The sequence below is a fragment of the Narcine bancroftii genome, chromosome 1 (assembly GCF_036971445.1).
Source record: "Narcine bancroftii isolate sNarBan1 chromosome 1, sNarBan1.hap1, whole genome shotgun sequence".
Taxonomy (NCBI): domain Eukaryota; kingdom Metazoa; phylum Chordata; class Chondrichthyes; order Torpediniformes; family Narcinidae; genus Narcine; species Narcine bancroftii.
The window spans coordinates 252,835,989-252,844,065 of record NC_091469.1 but is presented as its reverse complement, the minus strand read 5'-3'; the positions used below and the strand labels follow the sequence as shown (position 1 = coordinate 252,844,065).

The window sequence follows — 8,077 nt, the reverse complement described above, 5'->3', positions numbered from 1 at the left end:
CTGCCAGAAAAAGTGGGAAAGGGAGGAACAATTACACACTTAAAAGATATTAGACAGGAACATGGATGGGAAAGATGGAGAGGGATATGGTTCAAATGCAGGCCAGGGGTAGGAAACTTGGTGGGCAGGGATTAGTTAGGCAACAGGCCCATTTCAACACTGCAAAACTCCATGTGTTTAATTATTTTAACTGAGCTCCAGACTTTCTTTCACTATCTAATTTAACACACAGCAGCCTATCCTAATGATTTCCAAAATTCAATAAACTGGAAAATAATATTTTAAAATAGATAAAGCAAAGAAAAATTATTGCATTATTATTCATGTAATGCAACAACAGTATTACTGAACAATTTCAGCAGTTCCACCACAAATGCTTAACTTGCTTTGCAGCAGTTACAAAGGAATATTGATCTGAGAATACTGTGAAGGAAACAACCACCCAAACATTTTCCACAATGAGTGACCAAGTAAGCCATCAGTTATAAAAATAACAATTTATCCACTGGAAGGCTTTCAAAGGTAATGAGATAAGAGCCCCATGTGTTGATCATGTGACATACACCAAGAAGAGTGTTTATAAAATACTGTGTAGAAATCCATTCTCACCAGGTAGTTTTAAATCTATCACACAGTAACATCAGAATACAGTGCTCTGCCTCCAAGAGCCATTCCATAGAATATTACAGCACAGAAATAGACCCTTTGGCCCTTCTAGCCTGTGCTGAACTATTTTTCTGCCTAGTCCCACTGACCTGCACTCAGTCCATAGCCTTCCAATCCCCTCCCATCATGTACTGCCCAAATTAATCTTAAACGTTAAAATGGAGCCCACGTTCACCACTTTGCTGGAAGCTTGTTCCACACTCCCGCCACTCTCTGTGTGAAGAAGTTCCCCCTAAATTTTTCCCCTTTCACCCTTAACTCATGTCCTCTTGTATGTATCTTGCCTACTTTCAGTGGAAAAAGCCTACCAACATTTATCTATCCGCCTCAAAAATTGAAATGCCTCTATAAAATCTCACCTCACTCTTCTATGCTCCAGGGGAAAATGTCCTAAACTATTTAACCTTTCCCTGTAACTCAGTTCCTGAAATCTGGGCAACATCGGAGTAAATCTTCTCTGCACTCTATCTTATTGATACCTTTCCTGTAGTTAAGTGACCAAAACTACACACAATCCTCCAAATTTGGCCTCACCAATGTCTAATACAATTTTACCATAACATCCCAACTCCAGTACTCAATACTTTGATTTATGAAGGCCAATATGCCAAAAACTGTCTTTACAACCCTATCCACCTGTGATGCCACTTTTATGGAATTATATATCTGTATTCCCAGATCCCTCTGTTCTACCACACTCTAGTGCCCTACTGTTTTACTGTGTATGTCCTTTCTTAGTTTTGTCCTTCAAAAATGCAACACCTCACACTTGTCTTCATTAAATTCCATTTTCTATTTTTCAGCCCACTTTTTCAACTGGTCCTGATCCCTCTGCAAGCTTTGAAAACCCTTCTCACTGTCCACAACAGCTCTAATCTTTGCATCATCTGCAAACTTGCTGATCCAATTTACCGCATTATCATCCAGATCAGTGATATAGATGACAAACAACAATGGTCCCAGCACCGATCCCTAAGGCACACCACTAGTCACAGGCCTCCAGTCTGAGAAACAATCATCCACCACCACTCTCTGACTTCTCCCACATAGTCAATGTCGAATCCAATTTATTACCTCACCATGAATACAGAGCATCTGAAGCTTCCTGTCTAATCACCTATGTGAGACCTTGTCAAAGACCTTACTAAAGTCCATGTTGACAACATCCACAGCCTTTCCTTCATCAACATTCCTAGTAACCTGGTTGAAAATCTCAATGAGATTGGTTAAACACAACCTATCACACATAAAGCCATGATGACTATCCCTTATCAGTCCCTGGCTATCCAAATAATTGTATATCTGATCTCTTAGAATACCTTCCAATAACTTACCTATAACTGATGTCAATCTCACTGGCCTATAATTTCCAGGCTTACTTTTGGAGCTTTTGTTAAACAACGTAACAGCATGAGCTACCACCAAACCTTGAGCACCATACCCATGGCTAAGAAGATTTTAAATATTTCTGCCAGAACCCCTGCTGTTTCTACACTATCCTCCCTCAAGGTCTGAGGGAATATCATCAAGCCTTGGGGATTATCCAACCTTATTTGATTTATTTTTTGAATAAAAACTTGGACCAGATAAAAATGCAAGATATGGCCAAGAAACGTGATTAGAGTGAAAAAAGAAAGTCTGTAGACACTGATTGTTGTGTGCATAAACTGAACAGGTCCCATAGTGTCCATAGGAGGCAAAGATATATAACCAATGTTTTGGGCCAGAAAGCCAAAACATTGCAATATGTGCAAAAAGCAGACAGGCAACTGAATAATAATGGAGGAGAGGAGAGAAGAAGGGGCAGGAGGAGATCACAGGCCAACAGCCAATAGGTGGTCTTGGATAGGTGGACAGGGGAGAGAAGCTGAGAACTGATCAGGGGCAGGGAGTAGCTGTTGTAATGAAGAGCTGGAGGAAAGGAGATATAGGGATAAGGAAAGAGAGATGGTGGGAAAGGGAGTTAATGCTATGTGGTTGGAGGATGCCCAGATTGAATACGAGATGGATGGTCTCAGTTTTGCAGTACATGAGACGTGGATAGACATCGTCACGGGAATTGGGCAGGAAGCGAAATAGGTTGCCAAAGGGGCACCCTCTATTACAGCAGACCGAGCGAAGATGCTCTCAGTCCAGTCTCTCTCTCTCTCTCTCTCTCTCTCTCTTTCCTACCCTATCCGCTTGTGTCCTTCCCGCCAGCTCTGCATCTGCAGAGCTATCTAACCCTCCGATCAGTTCTCACCTTTTCTCCCCTGCCTCCAGTCTGTCCATGTATGGCCTCTTGTCTGTTGGCCTCGGCTCGTCTCCCATCCCTTTTGCCCTTTGCCTCCATCTTTTTTATTCAGGTGCTCTTTCCATTTTTAAGATGATCAATGTCTGTACTTTTTTCCAATAGTAGTAACTGAGATTGGCATCAGAAATGCCTGTGCAGATGGTGAACTTGCTGTCCTACAACATGCTATGTGGACACACAAGATATTGGTGTAACTCAACAGGATGATCACATCAGAACCTGGGACTGGTTTGAAAGCGAGTCCACCCTTCATTCTGTTGAACTGGCTAAGAAAGAAAAACAGGAAATCACAACATTGTTCCCACTGATACTGCTCAGCTCAATAAGTTCCACCAGTGGATTGTCCATTGTTGTGCTTTATACCTCTTCTTCACCTGAAAAACAGATGCAATGTATATCATTTTCTACCTTGCAATTTGTTTGCCTCAATTTAAATCTGTCTGGATTGGCTTTGGTAGGGCCAATCAGTGGGTTATAAATGCCCTTATTAAAATGGCTGCAGGAGAATTTGCCTCCATGAACAATTTTCCACTTTGATCGTCTTACACTTTTCCTGTCCACATACCTACTGAATACTTTTGGATTCTCTTCAACGTCAGTTGCAAGATTTTTCCCATGCCAAATTGAGGCCACTAACAAATTGGAGGAACATGGTCTTATAATCCATCTTGGCAGTCTCCAACCAGATGGCATCAATATTGATTTCCTTAATTCCCATTAACCCCCTGCCCCGGTCTCTCTCTTTCCCACCCCTTCCTTCCCTTCTTCTATCCCTTCTTCTTTTTAGCCCTCTGCCCTCTCCCCTTGCCTCAGCTTAATTCTCTTCTACCCTCCTACCTGCATTATCCATTACCTCTTCCCTGGTAGCCCTCTCCTGCCCCTTCCTCCCTCCTCTTCCTTCCCTATCTTTTTTTTATTTAGACATCTATCTGTTTTTCCAGATTCCTGATGAAGGGCTCAGGCTTGAAACACGGGTAACTCTTTACTTCCTACAGATGGTGCATGACCTGCTGAGTTTCTTCAGCATTGTTATGTATTGAACTCAACCCCAGCATCTGCGCATTTTCATGTTTAACTCTTTTCACATACATCTTCTTTTATTTTATATTTCTACTTTCCTCGTGAACTTGGTGCAATTAACTTGGTTCTCATTAGTGTTAACAACTTGGCATCTTTCCTATGCCTTTAATTTTGCACTATTTTCTATTCTTCTGGTCAGCTAAAGATTTCTTATTTTCCCTCAGAGGAATTGTATCCAGACCACAGCAGAAATATTTCCACCTTCAGGCCTCCTATTGTTCAATTACCATATTGCTGCAAGTTTTTTTAATTCTAATTTATCTGGCCAGAGTTGACGTCATCTCACTGAAAATGAGTGCTTGTCTCCAATTAATTATTTTTGACTTTGGATTTATCAGTCGTCATTTCCAGTTATTTTAAACCTGCTATTATCATCTCTGTATCCCAGATATTACATCAATGATATCTTCTTTACTAGAACCAGCTCATTTTCTAGAACCACGTCTGGCTATCCTCAATGGGCCAGAATGATCGAGAATGTTCTCCTGAATATACTGTAGAAACAATTTCCTCTCTTTGTCCTTTATATCATTAATTCTAGTTGAAACCCCCATGATCCCCATTCTAAGGCTTTTGCACACCATGTAACTTCCCAATAAAATTGTTTCTCACTACTTGCGATACTCACAAATAATTCTGGTGTATAACAAAATCCCTATTGTTTAAGCGAGGGATTTTGTCCTTGACCACCATACAATGTCCTCTCTCCATTCCCCTTATTGTAGTCATTTCCTCCTTGCTACAATAAGCAATTATTTGACTTTAATGTTATTTTTATTAGCATAGTGGCTCTATCCATGGCAGAAGCTGGGGAAAAACATAATCTTAAATTAAAAAAGTAGTGCAACATCTGGCTGTGGGATCTTCTGTCTGTAGTGGGCTACAATTATAAAGTTCCAATAAAAGATCTGAAATAGGTCATTTGCAGGTTTTTCATGTTCCAATCTAAGGTGTGCTGCACCTAAGGTTTCTGTTTATCTTTTCATGATATAAAGTATGCATCTTAAAGCACTTTTCACAACTTTGTGAAATCACAAAGCTCTAAACATCAAAATAAGATCTTCTGACACATTTTCACTGCTGCCATTTTTACATGCACCCCATTTGACACTGACACAGGAAAGTATGATGGGGTTACCCTAATGTTCCTCCCAACTACTGTACAAAACATCCATTCTTGTTCCAGATACAAATTCACACAGCCCTCCCTATGTAGGGAGATTCTCCAGAAATTCCAAGCAATTCAGCGGAGAGAGGAGCATTCTCCATCTTTTCTTCCTCTACTTTGGTTAAGTGTTCCCTGGGCAATAAACATATGAAATTGGGCCTATTGTGTGAAAAGTATCATACAGATTTCTGCCGGAGGCAACCAAGCACCTGGCAATCTCTGCCCAGTATGTCCCCCAGACATTGCCTTTGTGAATAATGCTGCTATTGTTAAAAGTGTTGAGAAACACAGGAAGAGAGCTTATATAGATGTTTGTCTAAGGACATGATTTTCCAATCTTCCACAATTAGATGCAAGTACTTAGAAACAAAATATTTGTCATAACTCCTCACTGAAATAACTCCAATTAATCCAAGGTCATTTAATTAATGAGCATGTGTTTGACTAAAGAAACAAATGAGCATATTGCTCCAGGTTTACTTCCTTTGCTTACTACCAGTGTGAAACAATAATTAAGCAGGAACAGAGTTCACCAGGTCACCAGTCAGTAGCATTGAAATGGCAGCAATTTTGCCTGCTTGCATTAGTTTCATTGCATGCATTTGTCAGAGAAAAAAACTTGTTGAGTCTGAGCTCTCCTTGGTTTCAACAATACCAGGTGCAGCTTGTATCTTTGTCATTCTCAAACTAGCTATACTGCAGAATATTTCACAAGTGATGAAAATGGAACTCATTCACTCATTGTTCTGAAAGTATCAATTATCCCAAAAAACTCTCATAGGACTTTGCTGGGTTTCAAAAAGAGAGGGGTTTGAGCAAGCTTACAACATGCAATTATGTGTGTGTGTGGTCTGATTATTGCCGATCTTATACCTCAACACCACTTCTGGGCTCTGTCTCCATATCCTTTGATTCCTCTAAAATCCAGAAATCTATTTATCTGAGTTTTGAGTGTAGTAAGAATTGCACAGATTCAACGCACTTTGAAAAAAAATCTCATCTCAGTGCTAAATGGCCTTCCCTTGAGAGGATCAGATGCGTCTGCTAATCTGAGACAGAGAGAACGTATTTTGGTGACTGGTGCAGTAACTGCACCACCTAATGGCCCATTTGAAAAATAAACAGGTTCTTCCTGCAGCAATAACAGGATCATCCTCAAGTAACTGAGTACTGATCTTGCAGGGGAGCTCCTGACTATTCATGTGGTGGAGCTAGGCATTTGCATATCCACCAAATAATGCTTCAGCAGGCCCCACAACACCTGGCAATTCCCAGTTTGAGGCTGACATAAAAAGACTCTTCAGGAGGGCAAATCCTCAGAAAGTCTCGGTACCTGGCCACATCCTTAAAACCCATGTGAAGCATGGCTAGTCTGTGCAGCCATTTTCAACCTCTTGTTACTACAATTTGAGTTCCTCTCCTGCTTCAAAAGGACATCCGTACAAGAGTGCCAAAGAAGAACAAGGTGACTATCGGCCAATGACTCTTAAGGTGGAGTGCTTTAAGAAGTTGTTTGTGGAATATATCAACTTCTGACTCAGGAGGGATTCGCCTATCAACATGTCGATGGTGGGTGTTATCCCACTGGACCTCCACTCTGTATTAGATCATCTGGATGACAAGACCACTTTCATCAGGCTTAGCTTTCAGTTCGATCATATGACCAAGACAGTAACAGAACCCAAATCAGTGAGCATCTACTCAGGGCTGCGTACTTAGTCCCTATTCTAAGCCCTGTACACTCATCACTGTGTAGCCAGGTTTGCCTCCCATGCAATCAATTAATTTGCTGACAATGCCACTATTGTTCGTCGAATAGTGGGAAATGATGTCAGGATATAGGATGGAGGTCAGGAATCTGTTTGGGTGGTGCAAGAAAAACAATCTTGCTCTCAACATCAACAAGACAATGGAACTTATTGTGGATTTTAGGAAGGAGAGGCTGAGGGATAATGCATCTGTCCGCATTGATGGGACAGAGGTGAAATGGGTTAGTACCTTCAAGTCCACATGTTGGAGGACCTCTCTTGGCGCCAGCACATCAAGACAACCATGAGGAAGGCACAACAATGCTAAACTTGGTAAGATGTCTGAGGAGATTTGGATGTTGTCAAATACTCTGTCAAACTTCTACAGGTGCACTGTAGGAAGTATACTGACTGGATGCATCATGGCCTGGTTTGGTAATCTGAGTGACCATGAATGCAGAATGCTGCAGAAGTTAGCAAACATAGTCAGGTCCATTAGAGGCTCCAACCTACATTCCATTGTAGACATCGTAGAACATTACAGAACAAAAACATGCTCTTTGGCCCATCTAGTCTGTGCTGAACTTTTATTCTGCCTAGTTCCACTGACCTGTGTGACAGATTATGTTGTGTTTGTATTGTACATAGATATGTTTTTGGGAGATAAATTAGGGCATGTGTTTTTTTTAGTGTAGGTCACATACAAACACTTTAAAACAGATCTTATTTAAAATATGGGAACTCTGCTCATGCTAGACAGGCCAGCGCCAAGAGCCTTTGAAAAAGTTTTGGAGAGTGCCCAAGAGACTTCATTAATAAACTGTTGTTTACAAAAAGGCAACAGATGAAATAACTCGTTCGAGCTGCAGGCTGTCTGGAGTGGAATTGCTGTTCTAAGAGGGTCCTGTGGTTTTGCAAGCAGAGAGAGTAAAACAGGCTTTTTCTCAAAGAGAGAGAGAGATCAGTTCTACAGTTTTACAGTCAGCAACAGTAGCTGCGACTGGAAAAGGATAAAAGCTTGTGGAAAAACTCCATTTGGAAGACAAGTTGTGACTGCTTAGTTCAGTCTGGTCAAAGTCCTTGTGGTTCATGCAAGAGCAGAGGCTAGTTAAAGTGTGATTC

The 8,077-nt window shown here is 41.0% G+C and overlaps 1 long non-coding RNA gene across 1 annotated transcript; it reads right to left on the bottom strand.

The window, feature by feature from the left end:
* Window positions 1–3,184: 3,184 nt before the first annotated feature.
* LOC138741409 (uncharacterized) lies at window positions 3,185–4,749 on the bottom strand. Its single transcript, XR_011343489.1, has 2 exons — window positions 4,668–4,749; window positions 3,185–3,333 (listed from the first exon to the last, which is right to left on the bottom strand). It is a non-coding gene; the product is annotated as an uncharacterized lncRNA (long non-coding RNA).
* Window positions 4,750–8,077: the final 3,328 nt, after the last annotated feature.